Genomic DNA, 22,821 nt, shown 5'->3' with positions numbered 1-22,821 from the left:
TGCAGAACAACGTGGTGGTAAAGTGTGCACTTACTGCAGGACCTGAGTTTAAATATCTGGTAATTGGTTATTAATTGGAAAAAAATGAAGGCTCCATCCCCAGTTTCACTGCTAGAGAAATCAAGGCTCTTGGTGCAGAGAGTGCACTATGGCCCTGTAAACCACAGTATCCTCACACTGATCAGTTTTACTGTTGTACAAGTGTCTAAACCCAGGAAGTCTTAGCCTCTCTTTGTCTTATTCAGCTATGCTGTGGCTATTAGTTATGCCAAGATTCTTGTTGCCTTTTTTTAAGAAAGAGGAAGCATGGAAGAATTTTTGAAATCATGACAAAGCCCAAGAAAAGCTTTGACAGGTCCTGCTGTGCAAATAAATTTGAACTGAATGGAATGGACTTGAGGCCCTTGGCATCCTTTTAGATTTCCAAGAATAGATATTTTCAAACTATATTCACGCCTTTTTTAATATGTAAAAATGTTTTTTCTGTGACTGAATTGTACTTACTCTAGACACTTAGACTTTATGTGAGCAGTGTTGGGTAGAAATGCTATGTGTGGAAAAAAAGGTTGGTTTTTTTTCCTTAGCTTAACCTTTGGATCTGACTTGAGACTTTGAGATTTGAGATTAACTAGAGGACAACTTGAGGCAATAGTGCTAACTGCATTGACAGTGCTAGGCCAATGGAGATGGATATCATGTATAGTTCTACCTTTAATATACCAGTGCATCTAGTTCTCTGCAGGAGGTGTTGTAAGAGACATGTATCGCATGATAGTTCATATTCTTCTTGAAAACATACAGCTGACAGCTCACAGAAGTTATCAGTAGAAGAGAAAACTGATTTAACAGATTAAAAGGCACCATCTCATGTGAATATTTTTTTTAAAAGAATGAAAAATGTGATTAGGTGGAAAGAGAATTATGTGGCATTTAAGTTCATGACAAAGAACAGAAAGTTGTTACTAGCACTTTGGTACAAAATTATTAAGGAGAGAGATGAAAACGAAGAATAAAAGATTAGGGTCACATGTCTTGTTTATAAAAAAATTCCTCAGTTTTTCCATTAAAAATGGTATACAGGTGGAAGATTTATAAAATAAAAAAAATTATCTTTAACAAAGGAAGTATTTTAATCAATCTTTTTCAAAAAGTGCTGAATAACTCAGTCAGATACATAAAGACCTCATGAGTGAATACATATGTATGCAAATTTATTTGCCCAGGTGGAGAGTGAGTTGCCTTGCTTGTGGAGAAAATAATGCTGAGGGGAAAATATGTCCCAAAATACAGAATGATGCAAATGCTGATAGAGGGCTGAGTGGAATTTATTTTTCTGTATACCTTATCTGAATTCAAAGTTGTAATTTTTTTTCAGTGGTACAACCAGCTCTAGTTTGTAATATATCATATTAAGCCAGAAGGGTGATGTTCTGGGTGGTATTTAGTTTAAAATTGTGGTGTAGCATTAATTTTTCCCACAGCAAATTGGGAGGGTTTTTTTTTTTAATTCTTTAAATAAAGCACAAAGGCTAACCTGGAGCAATGTCCTACTCCTCATGCATTTTTTATGTTTTTCACTCTGTTACATTGTCTAACAACAAACTTAAACAAATGAAAAAATGCCTTTCTTTGACATTTCTTATCTGAGGATGAATCTAGTCCCAAGGAAACAGGTGTCTCCCTTCTGTCAGTAAGGGCATCTGTGTAACCCCCTTTTTGTTTGTTTGAGTTAAAAGAGAGTAGCAGGCTGCTGTCTTTCCATTCAGTTCCTGCTACAGGATAGAAGGAGACATTGTCAGTCAAGAATTGCCAACACTGTAGGGATGTAGTAGAACATAACATGCACTGCATGGTGTGACACCGTGTCCTGCTCAAACAAGGGCTGTTTTCACTGCTTGCAGAGAGGGGAAACTCCAGGACTGTTCAGCTCTGTCTTTTCCCTTAATAATATAGCTAGAGTTCTGAAGTTTCTTCATGCCATTCTTACAAGGAAACATGGACATTGCTATCCTAGAGCAGGTTATTTTGGAGTCTGTGTCTTCTCTGCTAGAAACTTTGAAGGCAATTTTTCAGGTGAATTCTGAGGAGCAAGAAACACTTCTGTATACTTTTAACCAACATATCTTAGTTTATAACTAATGAAAATTTAAAATTTTATTTCATTTTTTAAAAAGCAACTGTGTTTATATTTTCTACTTTATTAGTTTCTTAAGTTTAATAGACAGGTCTCATTAGCAGTAAAAATGTTTAATGCCTTAGAATTTGCTGGCTTTCATGTCTTTTTCCATTTGTATTAATATAGTTATCATAGGCAGACATGAAATGTAACACCCCCTCATTAAAATAAATGTAATGTTGTGACAAACTGACAGAAGCAACTAAGTCCCAAGACAGTGTTCTTCACAGCCTCTTCTCTTTCATACTGCCAAGATATGACATAAACCAAGATTCCTCATACATTGTTTAGGAACATTAGGAGAGAAGTGAAAAGATTTTTTGATATCTGTTCCTTTTTTTCCACCCTTGAACTCTATGAATAATCCCAATACATTGTTTCAGGATACTTATATGACTAGAAGTTTTTGTGATTAGAGGGGGGCAGAATGGATTCCTTAATGTTGTCAGGAGAAAAGTCTCCCATAGAAGTGACATTTTCAAACTGCAGCAAAGTAACCAAACAATAAAAAACCACCACAACCACAAAGAAAGCATAAAAAAAAAATCTATGTTTTCAATCTTTTCAATTACATTTTTGTTGTTAACATTATCAGATGGTTCTATGTCATACTTAAAAATTTACTTTTTTTAATAGCCATAGTAACTGCAAACTGTTTTCTTTATGAGGGTACAACAGAGAAGATCATTCTATTGTGCCTCATAATGCAAAATAAATGCATGGCTGAATAGCAGGAAAAAATACTACTATTTGACAATAAGAATAATTTCTTGATACTGAGAATGTCCAGAAATACCATTTCTGAAAAGAATGCTCAATCTCAAACTTGTCATTGGGAAAAGAAAAGTATATTTGTGCAGAGGCTGTGCTGTGATATTTACCTATGACATTCCCCTGGCAAACTGACTTGGAATATATTATCCCAAGTAAGGTAGCATTTCAGTTTTGTTTGATGTGTAAACATACTGACATAAATCCTGTTGACTTCAGTTTCAAGCAAGTTTCATGTCTTAGGATCTGACTGAGCATGCATGAAAATGAGCTGTACAGAAATACAGCTTCAAAATAGAGTGGATGAGTGGAGTTTGGGGCAGATGGGCACATTTGGAATGTTGGTGATTAGGAATGGGCAGTTTTTAACATCCTGGGATCTAAAATCAAGCTGTATCTGCACTGGATGTGTAGATAACTTACTCAGCAGACTCTGTTAAGTAACAGATGGAAAAGGGAACTCTATGTATTGCATTGACTCATCAATGTTAGGCTTTTAATTGAATAATTTATTTTTATCCCACATAAAAGCCGATGTATGTGCAAGGTCCCTGGAATAATTTGGGATGAGGTACCCAGCAAACAACTTGCCTACCTCAGCTTTGTGGGTCTTCATTACAAATTTAAAACTAATTCAACATATTACTCCTCAGAGGTGTGTCCCTCTCCCTCCCCATTCCCAGCTGAGTGTTCCAGGATGGAACTATTTCTACTAATATCTAATCTAAGTCTATCTACCCTCATTCAGCTTAAAACTTTTGTTCTTTCACTATATGCCCTTGTAAGAAGTCCCTCTCCAGTTTTCCTGTAGTCCCCCTTCAGATACTGGAAGGCTGCTATAAGGTCTTCCCTGAGCAATCTCTTCCAGGCTGAACAACCTCAACTCTCTCAGCCTGTCTTCTTAGGAGAGGTGTTCCAGCCCTCTGAGCATCTTTGTGGCTTTCTGGAATCCTTACAAAAGCTTCACATCCCTGTGTTGGAGACTTCAGAGCAGGACACAGTACCCCATGTGGGGTCTTAAGAGACTGGAGCAGAGTGGAAGAATCATCTCCTTGACCCTGCTGGCCATGCATCTGTGGATGAATTTCAGAATACAGGGCTTTTTTAACCGTGTCAATGAAGAGAGTAGACAGTGTTTGTTCTGACTGCCTGTCCCCATTCACCACTGGAACTACAGCTTTGTTACAACACTTTGGTCTGATTGTGCAAGATGATAACCCTACATTTAGTGCAAGAGGTGAATGGCTGGGCCTCTCCCGCCTCCTGTGGCCTTTGCAGGTGCCTGATCTTGGCAGAAGGATCAGTCCTGAGGGAATGGAGGCTCCTGCTGGCTGCCCTGGGCAAGGGGCTGTAGCTGGTGACAAGGCTGAGGACATTTTCTTGCACTTACTCTACTATCTCAAAGCAGGTCTCTCTGGGGCAGCTGCCTAACCCCCTTAAGGGGTAAGCTGCAGCATCAACTGTGCCAGAGCTGTTCATCAGATCTCAGTGCTATCTCTAATCATAAACTTATTTCCAGAGCTCTGTGTTTATGATATTAACAAGAGAAAAATAATATAGTAGCTATTCAATACCACAGAGCAAACATAGGGTAGTGGTGGCACCTTGCCTGGCTGGGATGGCCCCTCTTGGGAGGAGGAATCACAGAATCACAGAATCACAGAATCACAGAATTAGCCGGGTTGGAAGGGACCTCAGAGATCATCTAGTCCAACCCTTGACCCACCGGAGCAGTTGCTAGACCATGGCACTGAGTGCCACATCCAGTCTTTTTTTAAATGTCTCCAGGGACGGAGAATCTACCACCTCACCACGAGGAAGCCACGAGGTGGCACTGAAGCATCCCTTTCCTAGGGGATGAGCAGCTATGGTGCAGACAAATGGGGCCAAAACCCTCCAGCCTCTTTTCCACTGCATCATGGCAAGCTTTGCAATTGAGCTGGAAGGTATATGATGTGATATTTTCATGATCCTCCACTAGAAATACAAATGAGCCAAACCCCAAAACACTGAGCATTTGAAGTGGCTTGGCTTTTAGTTTTGGTTCCTTTAATGTTTGCAAATCTACATGCTTGTTTCTGCCTGCTGGAACCCTAGGAAGCCCCAAGGAAAGTTGCTGTAGTTCCAACTAGATTAGAGCCTGAAACTCCAGGGTATGCTTTGAGTGCACTTGTGCCTGTGCAGTCCCAACCCAAATCCCACATCAGACGTGTTCAGGTAAGTTTGAAAAAGCTTTGCAGTGACTCATCAGAGCTTTCTGTGCTTAGCAGAATAGAAATTTAGATCCTTCAGAGTTTTTTTCTTTACAAGCTTTATGTAAAATTTTGCATCAGAGCTGAAAATATTTAGGAAAAATGCAACAAACAAAAAGCACAGAGCAAACACCTCTGTACAACATTTACTGATGGAACATTGTTCTCCCACTGACTGGAACTTGGTTGAAACCTTAGTATTGACTTAAATATAAATTTTTTAATTAATCAAATACCTTCTGATAATGGATGCCTTCGTAATACATTTCCTAATCTTAAATCAACTAGGACAAATTCTCCATGGTGAAAATTCAAGACTTTACTTGAAAAGAGAAGGACTGAACAGTCTAAATAGAGATCTTCAAAAGAGAAAATAGTGAAGATACATTTGGAAGGAAGCAGATAGAACTTCTGGACTAAATTGGCAGCAAGGGCTTTTGAATTATATTTAAATGATGTAGAGTGACTTAAATGAATTCCTTGAATTGTTTAACACTTCATATAAAATAACTATAACATAAATTAATTTTAGCAGCTGGGCTGCTGAAAAAGAATGATAAAATCAAAGAAACAAAGAAAGACTCTTCTGCAAATCATTGAATAATGGACCATGAGGAGTGTTCCCATTTGGAAGAGTGAGCAGCCTGCCCATGTACATAACCTCTTGCAGGCCTGTGCTTCCAGAGGCCTCAACAGGGTGCATCACTAAAACACACAATAATAATAAACTTTGTGGTTTGTCTTGAGCAACTTTCTTTGGAATCAGTAAACTCTTGTGAGCAGCCTCTTTCTTTCTCTCTTCTCTGCCTTTATTTAAAGTTGCCTTTCATTTCAGCTGGGTTTTGGCTTGCAAAGCTGTATTTTTGAAAGGAAAGCTGGCCTGCCAGCTGACACTAATATTTTTATATATAATGCTGCTAGAAAATAGGTCTTTCTACATGTTCCCTTCATTTTTAAAAATGGCTATTAAGTCTGTCAGTCCTGGAATAAGGGATTGCAGAAAGACTGTGTGGGCAGACAAGGCCTATGAGAGGTGTGAATTAGCAGTCCTGGTGAGTTCTGCCCATGGAACAGGGACAACAGCGTGGTCCAAACTTGATAAAACAGGAAAATATGCACAGAGTTGAGTCACCAGCAATACCTGCCTTAAGTATCGCTGCTGAGACTTTAATCATTATTGCTAATTAAGGCTTTGCAATACACTTATCAGCCCATGATAAGTAGAATAAACAGCCCACTTTCTTTTTTGTGAGTCACCACAGAGCCAGAAGTCAGCAACCTTTTATGGCCAAGGATCTGAAAAACTTGAAGCAAAGTTCTAGGAGCAAAGGAAGGTAAGACTTGTGATCCTCTTCCAAACACAGTTCATCTATATACATTTGAAATCCTTTCACTTCCTCAGCAGGTCCACGAGGTCACCCTTCCCAGAGCAAAGACTGACCTCCAAAGCTAACAGCAAGTGCTTTGTTTGAAAGGGCAGAGTTGGGTCGGTTGAGAAAAAGAATTTTATGTATATGTATATAAACATTGCACACTGATCTTCAAATAGATGTGAAAGGCAGAGAAAAAAGTGCATAGGTAATGAAAAAGAAAATTATAAGATTTAGTTCTTTGAAAGCACATCTGACTTGCTCTGAGGGAAGCAGTGATGTGCTGGCTATGGATAGATTTTTGTTTGGAACAAAGGTTCTCAGCCTCTTTCTCACTTGGAAACCCTTCTTCTGCCCACCCAAGTCCTATACCATCAGCAGGAATGTGTGATTGTGACCAAGTTCCTTATAATCTGAAGGGCAATGATTCTCAGTTTGAATCTGTTTTCCTTATTATTCAGAATATTTTGTACCTTGAATGACTTGTACAACATTGTGGGTGTGAATGAGTCTTACAAGCTCATATAGGAAATCCTTTGTTACAAATAATTTTCCCTGCAAAGAACCAAATTACAGAGGAAAGACATGCAGATAAGTTGTCAGTTTGCTGCTCAGAGGATTGCTGTGGTTTCTTGTCTGAAACCTTTCCTTGTTCTCCCATATTTGAAAGCTTGGACTACTGACAAGAAAGCAAGTAAACTGCAGACAAGGAAATAGTCATGATTAGCTGGGAGGTTCTTGGTGATTCTTGTCAGGAATGGAGCTGTTACAGCACTGCAGCTGTTACAGCACTGGTAACTGTAAATAATGTCAATTTTAGCTTATTGGAATGGGATTATAGTCCTAAATCATGCAAGAACAGGTTGTGAGAAGAATAGAGCTAGCAGTTGCCAAGGAGTACTCTCCCATGAAAAGTATTTGAACATCCAGAAGAAATAATTGAGATCTACAGAAAGCCAAAGGTAGAAAGTGAGGCCAGACATGTCTTCTGAATGCTCAGAGGCTGGTTTAGAAATGTGCTGTGGAGTTGAAACACCTGAGAGCAAAAAAAACTGAGCACCAGTGCTGCTGCCAGCTTCATCACCTGTGTCAGAGAGCAAAACCTCAGAGATGCTCATAGAGAGGGACTGGGTAGGAGAGAGTGCACCAAGTGGGCTGTGAAAACATAGGGAGAAATTCAGTGCTGGCTCATTGGTTTGAACTGGAAATAGCACAAGGGAGTGATGAATACTCCACAACTCCCGGACTGATGAGCTGGTGCAGAGCCATTGATCATCTGTCAAAAGATGCGGTACCACTGATCAATCTGTAGGTAAACAGCCTTTCATAAGTCATCTAAGGGCAAAGGATTTTGCCAACAGTTGGTCCTCCTGTGAGGATTATGTCAAGACCAATGCTGCGCCTTGGGACTGGTGCTAAGGATGTTGCCTGTACCATAACCAAATTCACTGTCCCAGGGCACTGGGTCCTCCATGGGGCTCAATGGGAGAGCAAGCTGGTGCAGAGGGAGTTAACAGTGCAGGGGTGGGTGGTAGGACAGCACACATTTCCATTAGAAAGGTACTACTCCAGGTGTTAATGGAATGATCTGCATGAAGTTCCTGTCAACAGCCCAACAAAATCATGTATTGCATGTGTTCTTACTTGAAAACTGGCTTTTTCTATGTGATCATTTAAAAATGAAAATGAGAGGCATTGCAAACGAATATAAATGGTAGTAAAATCTAGATTCCAGCATTCACACACAAGTGCCTACTTTAAGTGCTGAAATACTTACGACTTTATTTAAAATTTCTCTTAAAACAAGAATCTGGGGCTTAATAGTAAGGCAGGAGTCTATATTAGAAATAGATCAATTCAACATGGTTATGAAAATGGGACATAATTAAAATCCACTCTGAATGCTTTGTGAGTTTTTGTTTGTTTTGGGGAATTGATTTTTTTATTACATTGCCATCTCGCTGCACCTTTACTGCAGTACTTATTTTAAGTGCTATGCTTCTTTGTTTTCTTCTGGAAAATTTGTTTCATTGACATGGAAACTATAGATTCCTAGCTGCCTTTAGTTGTTACTTTCCCCCCAAAAAAGTGAAAAATTGTATCCACAGGCAGATATTTTCCAGCTTTGTCAAACTAAACCTCAGTGTCTTGATCATGGTGTAACACACATGTCACTTGTTTGAGAGTGAAATGCAGCTATGCAGAACTTTTGCACTGCAGTTAACTCTCTTTGGCAGTAAGCAGCAGCTGGCTAGGATTACTTAAGATGAATAAAGAAAAATGAAAAAAAAGACTCACAAGTGTAAGATTATAAATGAGGTCTTGACATAATCCTCACAGGAGGACCAGCTGTTGGCAAAATCCTTTGCCCTTAGATGACTTATGAAAGGCTGTTTACCTACAGATTGATCAGTGGTATCTCATATTTTGACAGATGATCAATAATGGATTTTATATCAATTACTGTAGACTGTTGGCACTGTTCCTGTGCCATCTGATATGCTTTAGGGCATTTGAAGCATCAGCTGTGGTAGCTGGGTCACACAGGGTCATCAGAAGATCCATGACCTTCTGGAACAACACCAGGTGAGAAATCTTAAATAACTTTAATGCTAAAGAACAATCTTTGGGCAGCTGAACTGTGTCCATTGATATTGTGTATTTTTGTCATAGGAAGGTGGTACACATGCAAAGAAATTCCCATGAACTTGAAGAAGATAGCTCAATCCTAGCTGTAAACTATCATCTGTTGGGAACTCTGAATAGAGGTTGAAATCTGAAGATAATGACTCCAAAATCTATCTTGGAAGTAGTGAACTAAATTTTATCTGCCTTAAGGTGAGGAGAAAGTCCCCAGTTTACAATATATCTCTTTGGATGTAGTAAATCCCAGAGTCTCTCATATCCACTTTTTAAGTATTTCATCACACACAGACCCAAGGGAACAACCCTGCAGGCCCATGAGTGCTGCTTCCTCTGGTCTGACCTTTGCTGCCACAGTAAATCTCCAAGGCTGCTCCCTGAGTACCTTGGAGAACAGGTGCTGTGCAGTCTGAATTGGTTTAACTGAGCTAAGTGCATTCACATGAAAGAGCAAACATACTGAAACTCCATATTCTCATTTACCTCCTGAGTTAACTTGCCCAGAGGCCATACTGGGAAGCATCTGTTCTTTGAGAACCTCCCAGATATAAAACCTGCTGTGTACTGTAAGAGAAGTGATAATCAGTCCTCCTGATCACTGTTATATTTGCAAGACTTTTGCTAGTATAGGTGTTCCCACAGTGTTCAAACCTATATACGTTCACCAATGTTATTTAACATTGCAGTATATCTAACTGGGCACAAGTGGAAAAGACCAAATGGCCTCTAGAAACCATTAAGGCCAGGCATAAGGTCAACCTGGGCTGCTTTGCCAATCTCTTCCTCCTTTGCTTGTAAGGAAAATATAAAATGGGCAGAAGGCAACTTTGATAAGTTCATCCACCCAGCATTAAGGCAGCTGCTGCCCTCTTTGGGATGTGGGGTCAGCAGAGCAAGGACATAGTTTTTTCCAGATGGTTTGTTTAGATTGGTTGGTTGGTTTGGTTTGGGGATTTTTTTTTGCTATAAACAGTGTTTCCTGTTTTCCTGAAGAGCCTTTTTGAGCCTTCCTGCAATTTTTTTCCTGACCTACACTTCAAAAAAACCCGCCAGCATGAAGGGTAACTTTTATCTTCTCCATGGATGGAGAGAGACAGGCCATATTGCCCTCTAAGGATTCCTGTCTCTCCTCAGAGATTAGAGAGGGATTCCTGATAACCAGTTAAGACAAGACGCTACTTTTTTTTAAGTGAGATGACATGAATAAAGTAATACTCTTTTATGGAGAAACATGGATTCAGGTACTTTAAGAACAGAAGAGACTTCTGTGATCATCTGTATCTGACCTTGTAGGCATAGGAATTCCTTGAGCTATTTCTTGTATGAGCTAGAGCATATCTTTTAAAATCATTTTAAAATGTCACAGATGGACAACCAGCCACATTCTTTACACGTTTAGCTGTTTCACTGTTTATTTACATTGTTTTGAGTCTGCTTTTAGATTGACAGCCCAGCAACAGCTTCCTGTATTTTGACCTTCCATTCACCTGTCAATTGAAAACCCTCTGACTGTCAAATTGTAACCTCTCTGTGAAAGAAATCCCCAACTCATCACCTTATCTTCTCCTTGTTCACAGTCCTTCATGTTTTGCAATGAGAACCTGAGATTTCCTGGATGGATTCAAAGAGTTTTTGCCTAGGAAAGCCATGAAATAGTTGGTATTTTACTGTTTCAGATGTCTCCTTTCTTGTCATATCCTTGCATATGTAACTTCTAGAGAGAGACCTCAAGAGAGGTTAGTGAGTGAGGTCTCCATAGTCTACACAAGATTTATTACTGGCCCAGGATAACTCAGGTGCATTTCCCTTCAGAGCAATCTTCTGGAGTCCTGTGTGTGTTCATATAACTCTTCTAATAGAAGCATTTTCAATAATAATAATGGAACAGCAGGGACATAACCTCTTTGCTGCATACTTTTGTGAGGGAAAATTCTCAATCTGACATTTTTGTCAAGCAAAGGATGTAATCTTCAGATATTAAATATATAATTTACAAATAATTCTGTATTTCTATTTATTTTTGAACACAGCTTCATCACAGCATCATTTTTGCTTGGACTTTCCCTCAACAATTGTTACGGTTTTGTACCAGAAAACCCAACTGCAGAATACAAATCTTCCACCCTTACTAGTTTCTGGTTCCTTGTTTTCTCCTACTGTCACCAAAACCATGAAAGATTTTCTCTGTTGCTGTATTGCTCCAGTTGCCATTAAAGGTTCATTACATTTCCCTTCCTAGCCAAGTTTAAAGGCATTCAGTTTCAGCAAAAGTATCCTTGATGAAAAATATTGCCAGGTAGACATAGCAAGCTCTCCAAAAAACACACCTTGAATGTTTTGCCTTAAACAAGTTTTATTTGTACTTTCTCTGTGTATATATGTCTCTCCTGAGTATTTGCACCTTACAATTTACACAAACTTTGAAGGCTCAGTGGTTCTTTGATTTGGATTTAGCAAACTGGTTGGACAGTGTGTCCTTGAGTATGTTAATAAATTAAAACTTCCCAAATCTAAACAGAAGTTTGGAGAATCATAGAGTCATAGAATTGTCAGGGTTGGAACGGACCTTTAAGATCATCTAGTTCTAACCCTAATGCCATGGGCAGGGACACCTTCCACTAGATCAGGTTGCTCAGAGCCCCATCCAGCCTGGCCTTAAAACTTCCAGGGATGGGGCTTCCACCACCTCTCTGGGCAACCTGTTCCAGTGTCTCACCACCCTCGTGGTGAAGATCTTCTTTCTAATATCTAATCTAAATCTACCCTCCTCTAGTTCGAATCCATTCCTCCTAGTCCTATCACTCCCTGACATCCTAAAAAGTCCCTCATCAGCTTTCTTGTAGGCCCCTTCAGATACTGGAAGGCTACAATAAGGTGTCCTTGGAGCCTTCTCCTCTCTCAGTCTGTCTTCACAGGAGAGGTGCTCCAGCCCTCTGATCATCCTCATGGCCCTTCTCTGGACACTCTGGGGTGCCAGAACTGGAAGCAGTACTCCAGGTGGGGGAAGCTTGAATCCACATCTGAACTTTGTGGTATAATATAGGTACATTATTATAATAAGCTAAGGATGCATTCGCTTCTTCCTTAGCACTGGCACAGGAAAGCTACAGCTACACTCTTGCCTAAAAAAATTTAGATCCAGTTGCCAATAAAGAATGCCTTTGGCTTATGCTAATCCCTGATCACCACCAGAAGTATAAACTGGACTGGCTAAAACAGCAAAATACAGTACACAAAATCAAATCCCCAGATTTGTTCCCTCTGGTGCCTAATTTCCTTCTACACACAAAGATGATTGAAATTCTGAATTGCTTAATTCCCTACCTGCTATTTTTATAAGGAGTGTGCTCTCTCTCCCTCTTTTGTTACACAGTATTTACATTCCCTGTGTAAATACTTTTGAAAATACTGAAGATATTGCCTGATGTTGTTCATAAAATTATTAAAACTGTTTATATCACTTTGGAATAAAAATAAGTTTTAAATAATGGTTATCAGTTTTTTGGTTTTTTTTTTTGTCCCAACTTGACTTACTAAAAAAATTTACTTAATATCAAAATACACATAAATTAATTAGCAAACAAACATGAACTTCATGTTAAAATGCTCCAGGAATTACCCACCACAGTGCCTGTACCTCTAATGATGAAGGACAACATCACAGAACATGATGGACAAGCATATAGCCTATTTAAAAAAATGCTTCAGAAAAGAATCTATAAGAAAGTACTAAATTATAAACTTGCAAATCTTTCAGCAGAAAGTGTAATACTAAACAGCAAGCACTTTGGCTATCAAAACCAAAACATATCAAACTAATCCTTTGTGCTCCTGGAATTGAACTTGGGCCAAGAGTATTATGATTTTCAAGACAAACTAACAACAAAGACCAATTTTAGCTCTTATTTAATCATTGAGTGTTGTGTCTTATATCTGAGTGAAAATTACTGCACTCTATTTGACACTGGGGAGGCCCAGTTCTTTACTTGAAAACCATATTGGCTCTTACCTACCACAGTTTGAAAGTGTCTGTGGGGGAATAAAATGAAACGACTCCATAAGCAAAGTTATAAATGCATAAAAGGTAAAGATAAATTGCAAAACTGAGGTTTGCTTATCCTAAAAAAATAAAAAGTATGGAGTGGGAGGGAGTTTTTATGTATTTAAAGGGTTTTTTTATAGAATAGATGAGATCAGTGGTTCCAAATGTTGGCTGAGGAAGAAATGAATGAAATAATCTAATTTCCAGTAGGAAAAAAAAAAAGCAATTATTAAATATGAGAGCTTTGAAATGATGGAATTGGACTCCCATAAATGGAAACTTTAAAGAAAAGTTGAGATAAATATCTGTTGGGGGTAATTTAAGTGTATTTGACTTGGCATTTCAGGAGTGGAAACACCTTAAAGAGTTCTCAGACTTCATCTGCACTGCTGAACAAAATAGAAGGAGGACTTATTTCTGGTTCCCAAGTCACCCAGTGATGAAGTCAACCCTTTTTTGGACAGGTTCCTTCTCCAGTACATCTGTCCTGGGGAAAGGTAGTTGATGGAATGAAAAGGGAACCTGGGAAAGAACAAACAATTTAACAGGACAGGCAGTACTTTGATGTTCAGCTGTCCCCTAAGCAAGACAACCACTGCCTTCTGAGACTCTGTATAGCCCTGAATTTCTCATTATTTCTCTTAGTCAGTGGACCACATTATGTGGTCAGGGAAGGGACAGGTTTATACCTAGGAGAGTAGGTAAAGCATGGAAAATGAAAACTCTTTATGAACTTTTTGTAGTGATTAAACTATTAATAACACATTAGGGCATGTTGTTGCCATCTATAGAATTTACTGTAGCTGCATAGGTACAGGCATTATTGTCACTCTGTAAGTCTGAAATTTAGAGGAAGTAAGTTCTTTTCCAGAATATAATGAGGCCAAATTATGAGATTGATCAGATTTATCTTTAAGCTCATTTTTTACATCTGTTCTTATCTTCACTGTAATATTCTCTTTTTAATGAGGTGAATTCCAATTGTTTGACTTTACGTAACTTCTAGAGTAAGAGATCTTCATGATCTCCTAAAACACCAGCTTTGCATTAAAATATGACAAAAGAAATACTTTTGAGATAGTTTTCATCTGAAACACATCCATGATATTCATATCAGAAACAGTGCTGTAAATCCAAGATGGAGAGTAGGGTCACAAGCCTTGTGTTTTATTAATAGATATCTAAATCTGTATTTATCCACTTAGAGAGAAAATTGGTGGTGGCAGACCTTGTAATGGTAGTGATATCTTTCTTTTGGTTTAGAAACAACCTTACAATAAAGAAGTCCTGGCTTTCTTTCATTTTAAATGGAAAGTCTTTTATTTCTTCTCACATTTAAAAAAAAAATATACAATTTGGTGGGAGATTGCATTGAAAATCACTTTTCTCACCTATGCTTCTCTGTTTCTCTGGCACCTGGCTTCATTTCCAGTCTCTGTTTCTACTTCAGTATATTCTGTTTCTCCCAGACAGTCCTTGAGTGACAGGAATGTCACATCAGGCATTAAACCAGTGCAAACTGCCAGGACTAAACTATAAGATGAACAATATCTTAAATGAAGTACCTGAGGCGGCCAATATTAATATATCAACATATGTACACAAAGAAGTTACTACACAATAGCTAACTGCAATCTACCTCTGGAAGATGTTTGAGGGGATGTTTGAGCCACATATTGTACATATATTAAAAACAGCTTTCTAGGGAACTGCACAAAGAAAGGAAAAATGAGGAAACGTAGTTCTTGCCAAGAACAGGTTTGACTGCTTATTTGGTCTTGTAAATTTTACTTCCAATTCCAGTGACTTAAAACCCCCCTAACAACTAGCATTGCACAGCTTGCAGGTTTTGGGTCATTCTCTGACTGCATATTACACGGAAATCTACAATTTATAATTTAATGTTTTCCCAATCCCTATGGTTACTCAAAAGGAAACTACACCCTTCCTACCTGTAAAATGGCTCAGTTCCCATTGAAATCAGAGATCATTCAAATGACATGTGTTGGGATGGAAGAATACCTGTGTGAAAACGATTCCATGAGAGGGCAACCAGCTTTTCCACACCATTCTTTGGGTGTCCTCTCCTACCCATCAGCTCTATTTTCTGATGGAGTCCTTTTGTACTTGATTCACTACAATTCACTATCACAGCAATGAAAATGCCCCAGACAGTGATCACACCCAGAGGCTGCTAAGCTGCTGCAGACACCACTTTGTTGTCTTATCACCACCCACATGTCAGAGAAATGCACTGACTAAGCTTGCGGGTCAGAATTAACTGCACTGGTTTTGGACTTCCACTGGAATTCTTTTGATGTATGTTCTTTTTCTCAGGTGCAGCACCATAAAACTGAGTGAGGCACAAAAGTCCCAATTCCTTCTGTGTCTTTACTAACCAAACCTAACCAATTTATTCTCATAGCTTTTAGGGCAACAGTTACTTTGGTGGCCTTTGGAGTGCATAACATGGCCACATGTATTAAGAACTGAACAGGAATAAACTCATTCTCCTCGTTCAAGTGTGATTTAAAATAATTGCACACACAAAAAAAGTGAAAGTTTAATTTCACTGTATTTGTCTATATGCTTGATTAGCACTATTTATCACTGTGTAGTCAACAAAAAGGTGACAGAACACTATATTTTTCGGTCTGGTTATTTAGACAGAAATGTGTTTATGGATTGATGCTTGGTCTAGATTAAATTTGGCAGGTGGTCTGCTAATGCACAAGTCTAATAATGAGTCATGAAGCAGGGCTGCAGAGTTCATGGCTACCTGGAGCCTTCTTTATTGGTTATCCCCAAAATGTAGGGGTTAGCCTGATTAGAGTCCTGGTTAATAGGAGCAGGTGACTTTGGAAGAATCAGCTCATTAACCACAATTGGTTATTTTTTGAACAAGCATTCCAGTGACATAATTAAACAAAGTACTAATGGGGTCAGTAATGTGAGTAATGGGACATTCCTCATTAAATAATAACTATTTACTTTCAAGTTTATTGCCTGTTTGCTTTTTTTCATCAGTCATAAACAGGTATGCTGTGATGTTGTATTCTGTTTCATAGACAAAAACACAAATTAAAATACATTCAGGACAGCAGGATTACAGAGCACAATGTTCCAATGGCCAATAAAAGTCAGGTTACATCTAAAAGTCAGGCCACATCTAGACCCTACTTCACTTAATTAATTCTGTTGACATTTGTTAACATCAGCTGTGATGAGAACAATTTTTTTTTGTCTTTGTTAACTGACAATATAACGTTATATTAACTGGTGACATTGCACATAGCTGAAGTCAGTGAGAATTTCCACTTTAATGGCACTATATGTATGTGTAGGTACCTCCATTGGTGTAAGGCAGACACTGTCTCAGCATAATAAGCAACAAGCCCAATAATCTGGACATTGCACTTCTGTCAAAAGTGGTCTTAATTTCATGATGGAATTTGTTGCCTCTTTTTGAAGATCTATGGAAAAATCACATCTCTAACAATCCAATACCTGTAAGAGCAATACATTACCTTGTCTCAATTTTGAATAAATGTCAGTTGTACAGATTAAAATACAATAATAATCCTCAAATATATGTTGAAATGTAATACACCTGACCATAAAAACCATTTTAAATAATATGTTGTGTAATATGACAATGAACTTACTTATTTGAGATACATGCATTTGAAAGATAAATTCTTGTTCTTAAGAGAAATTGTTTTCTTAACATCTCCCTTAAAATAAAGTATTCTTCTTTGTTTCTATATTTGTTGCTTTTACTTCCCCTCAGCAAAACTGTTTTCCCTTGCCATCCCAATGCCATATTTGAGCCCTGTTTAAACATCTGGTAAGATTGCTGTGTGCATGCTGATACAACTGGAACATTTGTAATTGTTCCTTAGTGATCTTAATCCAAGAATATGTCTATATTCCATGTTCTAGAGTAGAAATATCCCAAGAAGAAAAACATGTCATCTATCATTCCTTCTTCCAGTCTCAACATTTGCTTCTTGCTCTGGGCTCAGCCATTCACCAGGCTTCCAGCTGCTGTCACCCAAGAGCCACATCCACCACCAGAGTGTGCTGAGCCTCTTAAAGTTTTCATATTCCTCTGGGTTGTTTTAGAGCCAATAATACTCACTGTAAAGGAGGCTGACTTATAAGAAATCCTGAGGTTTGGGGTGAAGTTCTAGGGATGCAAGTGAGCTGGCTTTTTGGACAAGGATGAACATAGCTATTGGTGGCCCAGAGAACAAGCCCTCCTGCATCTCTGCCTTTCATGGCCACATCTGCCAGCTCTGAGTTCTTTGTAAATTTTCAGTTTCCATGAAAAAAATCTAAGTGTACCAAACAATAGCAATAAAGAAATTATAAAAACAGCTTAAGAGACATATGGCAAAAATGAGGGTGATAACTGCACAGAAAAACTCAGCTTGTTGTTTACATAGCCAAGTTGTTTATTCTCATCAGGATAAGACTGCTCAGATTTGCAAGGCTGACCTAGTTTAGTGTTTGACATTCTTGTTAAATGCTCTGGGGCAGGTACTTTTTTAAGCAAGACATTTCTGTTCTGCCAAGGTCCATCCACAACATACAGGCTGCCAGTACCAATATTTCTTTTTAGAAGATATTTGAAGGACAGGTTGTATGTACTGGGAGAACAGAATATATGAAGGAAAGTGTCTGACAGAGTTGAGGGAGAGGAATTAAAATCCCACTCTATAGTGCTACTGATACAATGTTTGGGAAGTTTACTTGTTTGTACACCATCAGATTTCTTTATTTGGAGTAATTAAAATTGGGTAACTGAAGGAAGTAAAGGTCTTTGCCAGGTATTTGTCTTTAGGAAACACTGATTTACAACTAGTTCCATTAAAATCATAGCATCATGCCACCATTTAGGTTGGAAAAGGTCTTTCAGGTCACCAAGTCCAACTGTTAAATCAACATCTGTAAAAATCAGAGTCTGAATTCCAATTATATTCTTGGCAATTTGAGTTTTAACTTAGAAATAATAATTACTTTCAACAAAATTATTTGCAAATTAAAACTGGATTTTAAAACCCCAATACATTTCTCTTTAGTTTTATTATTCCTATTAAGAGCTAGCTTGCATTTATAATAAACATCTGTATGTATAATGTATTTGTTCCTTTTTGTGTCCTTTGAAATATATGCAGAAGTACATATAGAAGTATACAGAAGTAGATGTGCTGAAAAAACATCAAGCAATATTAAACCAAGATTCCCATGTACTTTCACAGTTTTTGACTGGAGAGGGAGCTGAAATAGCATTCAAGACTAACTGGGCTAAATTTCAGCTTTAACTCAAAATTTTCTGGGTGCTGGATCTGATCCAGTGTTCTCTGAAATCACTGGAAAAGTTCACATTGATTTCTCTCAGACCTTCTCAGATGCTCAGTTAAATCCCCAGAGACAAATTCTTTGTTCTGCATGATCTTGCTGGTCCCACGGATGTAATGAGTTCAACATCAGTTGCTGAAGTTTGCCCTGTGCTATTTTCTCTACATGGTTTTGTTAAGGTCATAATTTCCCTTACCCTTGTGTAAAGGGAAGAAGGTAAAAGCATAAAAAGGGAAAGGTTATAGTTCACTTTTTATTATGAGGTAAACAAGACAAAGGCACAGCACTGCAGATATAAGGTTCATATTTTGACCTTGAGAACTCAAACCCTGCCACCCTACTCTGTACTTTTGGAAATTACTTTGGTGGGGGTTTATTTGTTAGACACTTCTGACCTTACTTCAACTGTAAATATTTTGCTTATAATTGTGATGACTGAATTAATAAATCTGCTTCTACAATATGTTCCCAGTATGTAATTGTTCCACTTCATACCCTGGCAGAGCTGAGATCCATCCTGGTAAGCAAAGCCTGTTCTGACGTCTGAGGAACTGTGTCATGCTGCCCATATGTTCCTTCCTCCTAAGGCAGTCACCTTGTTTTACAGGAAATCTTAAATGTCCATTAGAAATTGAATTTTTGAAGTTTTGATAAACACATGCTGGGTTACGTGAAGAAAAGCTCATTTTTTCAAAATAAAATTATAAACTGTACCAGCAGTTTTATGGTTTATCACATCCAGTATGTTATCACCAAATTATCTCTTTTTAACCTTTTCTTTACAGTAGCCTACAAGATAGTTTTCTCTCTTTTCAGAGCTGCTTGTTGCTAAGCAAGCCACTAAGCAAGTCCCTTTTATTACCCTATTGTTATTAACTGTCACTGCCATAAACACTAAAAAAGAAAATAGCAAAAAATAATTCTCAGTAAGCTTTGAATTTTCATCTTCTATTTTTCATCTTGACCTGTGGCCTCCTTCCACAGAGGAGAACACAATAAATAGGGTCAATGTAAAAAGCTGATCTGACCAAATGGTGTGAGATCAGTTTCTGTCACAGTAGATTATTTCAGGCTGTAACGCCAAAAACCATTTCAAAGCTCTGTAGACCTTCCCATTATCTCTGTAACTCCTGCTGATGTTAATCAGAACTATTGTTCTATTTGCAAAGTACTTGATACCATTTTGATTACATTTCATTGCATTTAGCCCATCCCATCTGCTTTATTTTATGGTTCTCCAGTGGCCATTTGAAATAATGTCTCAAATGTTATTTGTAGAGTGTCCATTTTGATCAGAACATAAATGTATAATCATATTTAGTGTAATGTATAATATATGCAGTGAAACTCTGGGCCTACAAGCCCTTTTTGAGGATGGACAAGACAGAGAAGTGTTTTTCTGAAACAGCACACTTTCAACCTTCTTGACATTTGAGAAATTTGAACCTGTTATCCTCAAAATCCAGGTCCTGAGAGAGACCTCAAATGTCAGGAATGTATTATGTTTCTCTAGGTACAGAGAAACTCATAAAGTTAGAAGGAGAAACACTACATAGAAGACTGATTTTTAGAAAGATAAAGAAACACCCAATAAATGATTGTTTTAATAGAAGTGGAATTAATGAACCAACAAACTACTACATCAGCTAATGTCACGCAGTTCTAGTCCCTGATATTCTCATTATTATGCTATTCCAGTTATACCTTTTACTGGAAAATTCTAGTTATCTAGATCAAATTACTGCTACAGAAGTTCACCCAACACTTCTTCTGTTACAGCTTTCCAAATAGTTTAATGGAGGAACAATGTAGAGGTGAACAAAGCATCCTCTGAGGATGTGAAGATGCAGATAATCTGAGTGCTTGTCATCCCCAGGAATGTGAGAGGAAGCTTTAATTCAAGCTTTTTCGGAAAGGTCTCAGCCTTTGAAGAAGGAGGTAGTACAGAAATGCTTTGGCATCAGAAACATTGGAATATGAGTGCTTAGAATGTCTTACAGTGGAAATATTGACAATTAGAAACTTTGTTGTACAATATCTTTGGTTTGAATTCAATGCTGACATCTGTAAATAAGACAAGGCAAAACCTCAGGGATGGGGTAGTCCGTTAAATAAATACCTGAAGACAGTTGTGGGAAAGTCAGTATTCAAAAACACTGGCATTTTGCAGTGAGCATCCTCGGTAACATTGGTGAAATACAAAATTATCCTATTCTTTGGCTGAGCTTGAGAAAGATGTCAATAATTGCAATGGTGCATGAAAAAAAAGTATTTAAAGCAAAGCTTCATGAAACAAATTAAGGAAAAGTCTTACTGAGAAAAACTACTACTCAGAGGAGCCAATCTTCCCTTCCTCCCCCCACCCAAGGAAAAAAAAAAAAATGAAGCATCACACTTTGCCTGACACAAAGTTACTGGTTGTCCATGAGGGAGCAGTCATTCCATGCCAAAGATTTAAATTACACAGCATTGCCGTGTTGAACCTGCTGTAGACTCTGCTTGGAAGAACAATGAAGTCTGTATTCCTCTCTGCTGTTCCAGATGGTTTTTTGCAATTTTGCTTTATATTTAGTTACTGGTTCCTCTGGCTTAGGGCCAGACAGCAACAGGCTCATCCCCCCCCTGCCATACGTAAAATTTAAACCTGAAAATTTTGTTCTCTCCCTCTGGAAAATGTAGTATCAGAGCCTAAAGCCTTGGCATTGTGGGAAAACGCAAAGCAGAGGAAGTAATTCACAACAGAAATATTCTGATTATTAAAAGGCCCATTGTTTGGTTCCCGTTCCAAAAGCTGATGCAATATCTGGAAGCATGGGATTTTCATTGAACTACACATCCCTGCCTGAATCCCAGGTGGCAGAGTACTTAAGCCATATTTTGTAAAAGATTTTGTTCCTGTAAAATGAGTTCTGCCAACAAGTCTATGTAGCCTCTTCCTTGCAGGTATCAGCCTTTGTCTTGACAAATCTCTACACCTCCCACATTTCAGATTATTCCAAAACAAACCTCAGAGCTGAACTGGCTCCTACTCCCACTCCAGCAGACACCAAATGACCTCTCCCTCCCACTTATTCTATGTGGTGACTTGTTGAGCTTCCTTCTTTAGTCATTTGATATTGCCTGAGCAATGAGGAAAGGGAGAATGTTGCTTTTGACTGCAACTTACCAGATAATTTAAAAGTAAACAAAGTTTGGCAGGCTTACTAATGGTTATGATTTCAAAGATATCTCATTCTCCCTAGTACACAGTAGAGAGTGTCTTTGTTTATGAAGTGCTCATGTGCATGACCCTTGTTCTGACATGCATGACCTTCATCTTGATGTGCTTGACTCTCAGCGTTTCAAGATCTGTGTTGTCTGGACCTGAGAGAAGACTATGAGGAGTAATTTTCCACTGCCACTTAAATGTATCCAGTCTGTTGGAGAGGAAGGAATAAACCATTGTCCTCATTGTTCCATTTCCCTATTACAGAAAAATTCAAGGTATCAGAATTAGAGCTAGTCAGCAAAAAAAAAAAAAAAAATGACTGTGGGGCTCTAATCTGTAGAAGCATGCACTGCCATCAGAATGCAGTAGAGAATATACCAGAATATAATAGACAATATATTCCTGTCCAATGCTGAATCTTGGAAAATGAACTGCAGCAAACAGTTTGCAAATATGCTGGGTACTGAATGCTGCAAGGTTAATGTTAGAGCACTGACTCTAGTGAGCTGGCCACCTTCCAGCCTGGATAATTACATGCTGCTTACTCAAACAAGCCTACGGTTCACTTGCACACAATTTTCCTCTCTTGCTATCCTGAAACGCAGTACAGAGCTGCTGGGAGTTCATTAATAATTGAGCACTTCAAGAGTAGGCAATACTCCATTCTGTCATACTGTTTGCAAATTGTCTTAGAGCCATGGAGGTGTATGTAAAATGAACAACCAGCCACAGTTAGACCCCAGAATTAATGAACTCTTTGAGTGCTGATGACTTTAAACAAGGTTACTTTGGTTCCTTGCACTCTCTAGAAGGTCTGAATTCATTTCTTAATCCTGTTTAGGGGTAAAACACTAATAATCTTGTTCACATGTCTGTGGGATTTTGTGCTGCGACAAGATTGGCATTTCTTTTGCTGTGTTTTCTGAGAATTAGAGAACACAAGGGGTTCCGTTCAAGACTAAAACAATTACATGTTGCTGTTCACACTTCAGTAG

General features: G+C 38.3%; 1 long non-coding RNA gene across 1 annotated transcript in view; it reads left to right on the top strand.

Moving 5' to 3' along the window:
* The window catches only part of LOC115597944, a 57,740-nt gene extending 37,277 nt beyond the window's left edge, over window positions 1-20,463 (top strand). Inside the window, exon 3 of the long non-coding RNA XR_003987284.1 lies at window positions 20,398-20,463. This is a non-coding gene — a long non-coding RNA (uncharacterized LOC115597944). The remainder of the gene's footprint in view (window positions 1-20,397) is intronic.
* Window positions 20,464-22,821: the final 2,358 nt, after the last annotated feature.

This window comes from Calypte anna, chromosome 2 (genome assembly GCF_003957555.1).
Source record: "Calypte anna isolate BGI_N300 chromosome 2, bCalAnn1_v1.p, whole genome shotgun sequence".
NCBI lineage: Eukaryota > Metazoa > Chordata > Aves > Apodiformes > Trochilidae > Calypte > Calypte anna.
The sequence above is the reverse complement of the archived record's forward strand: the minus strand, read 5'-3'. Positions and strand labels throughout refer to the sequence as shown.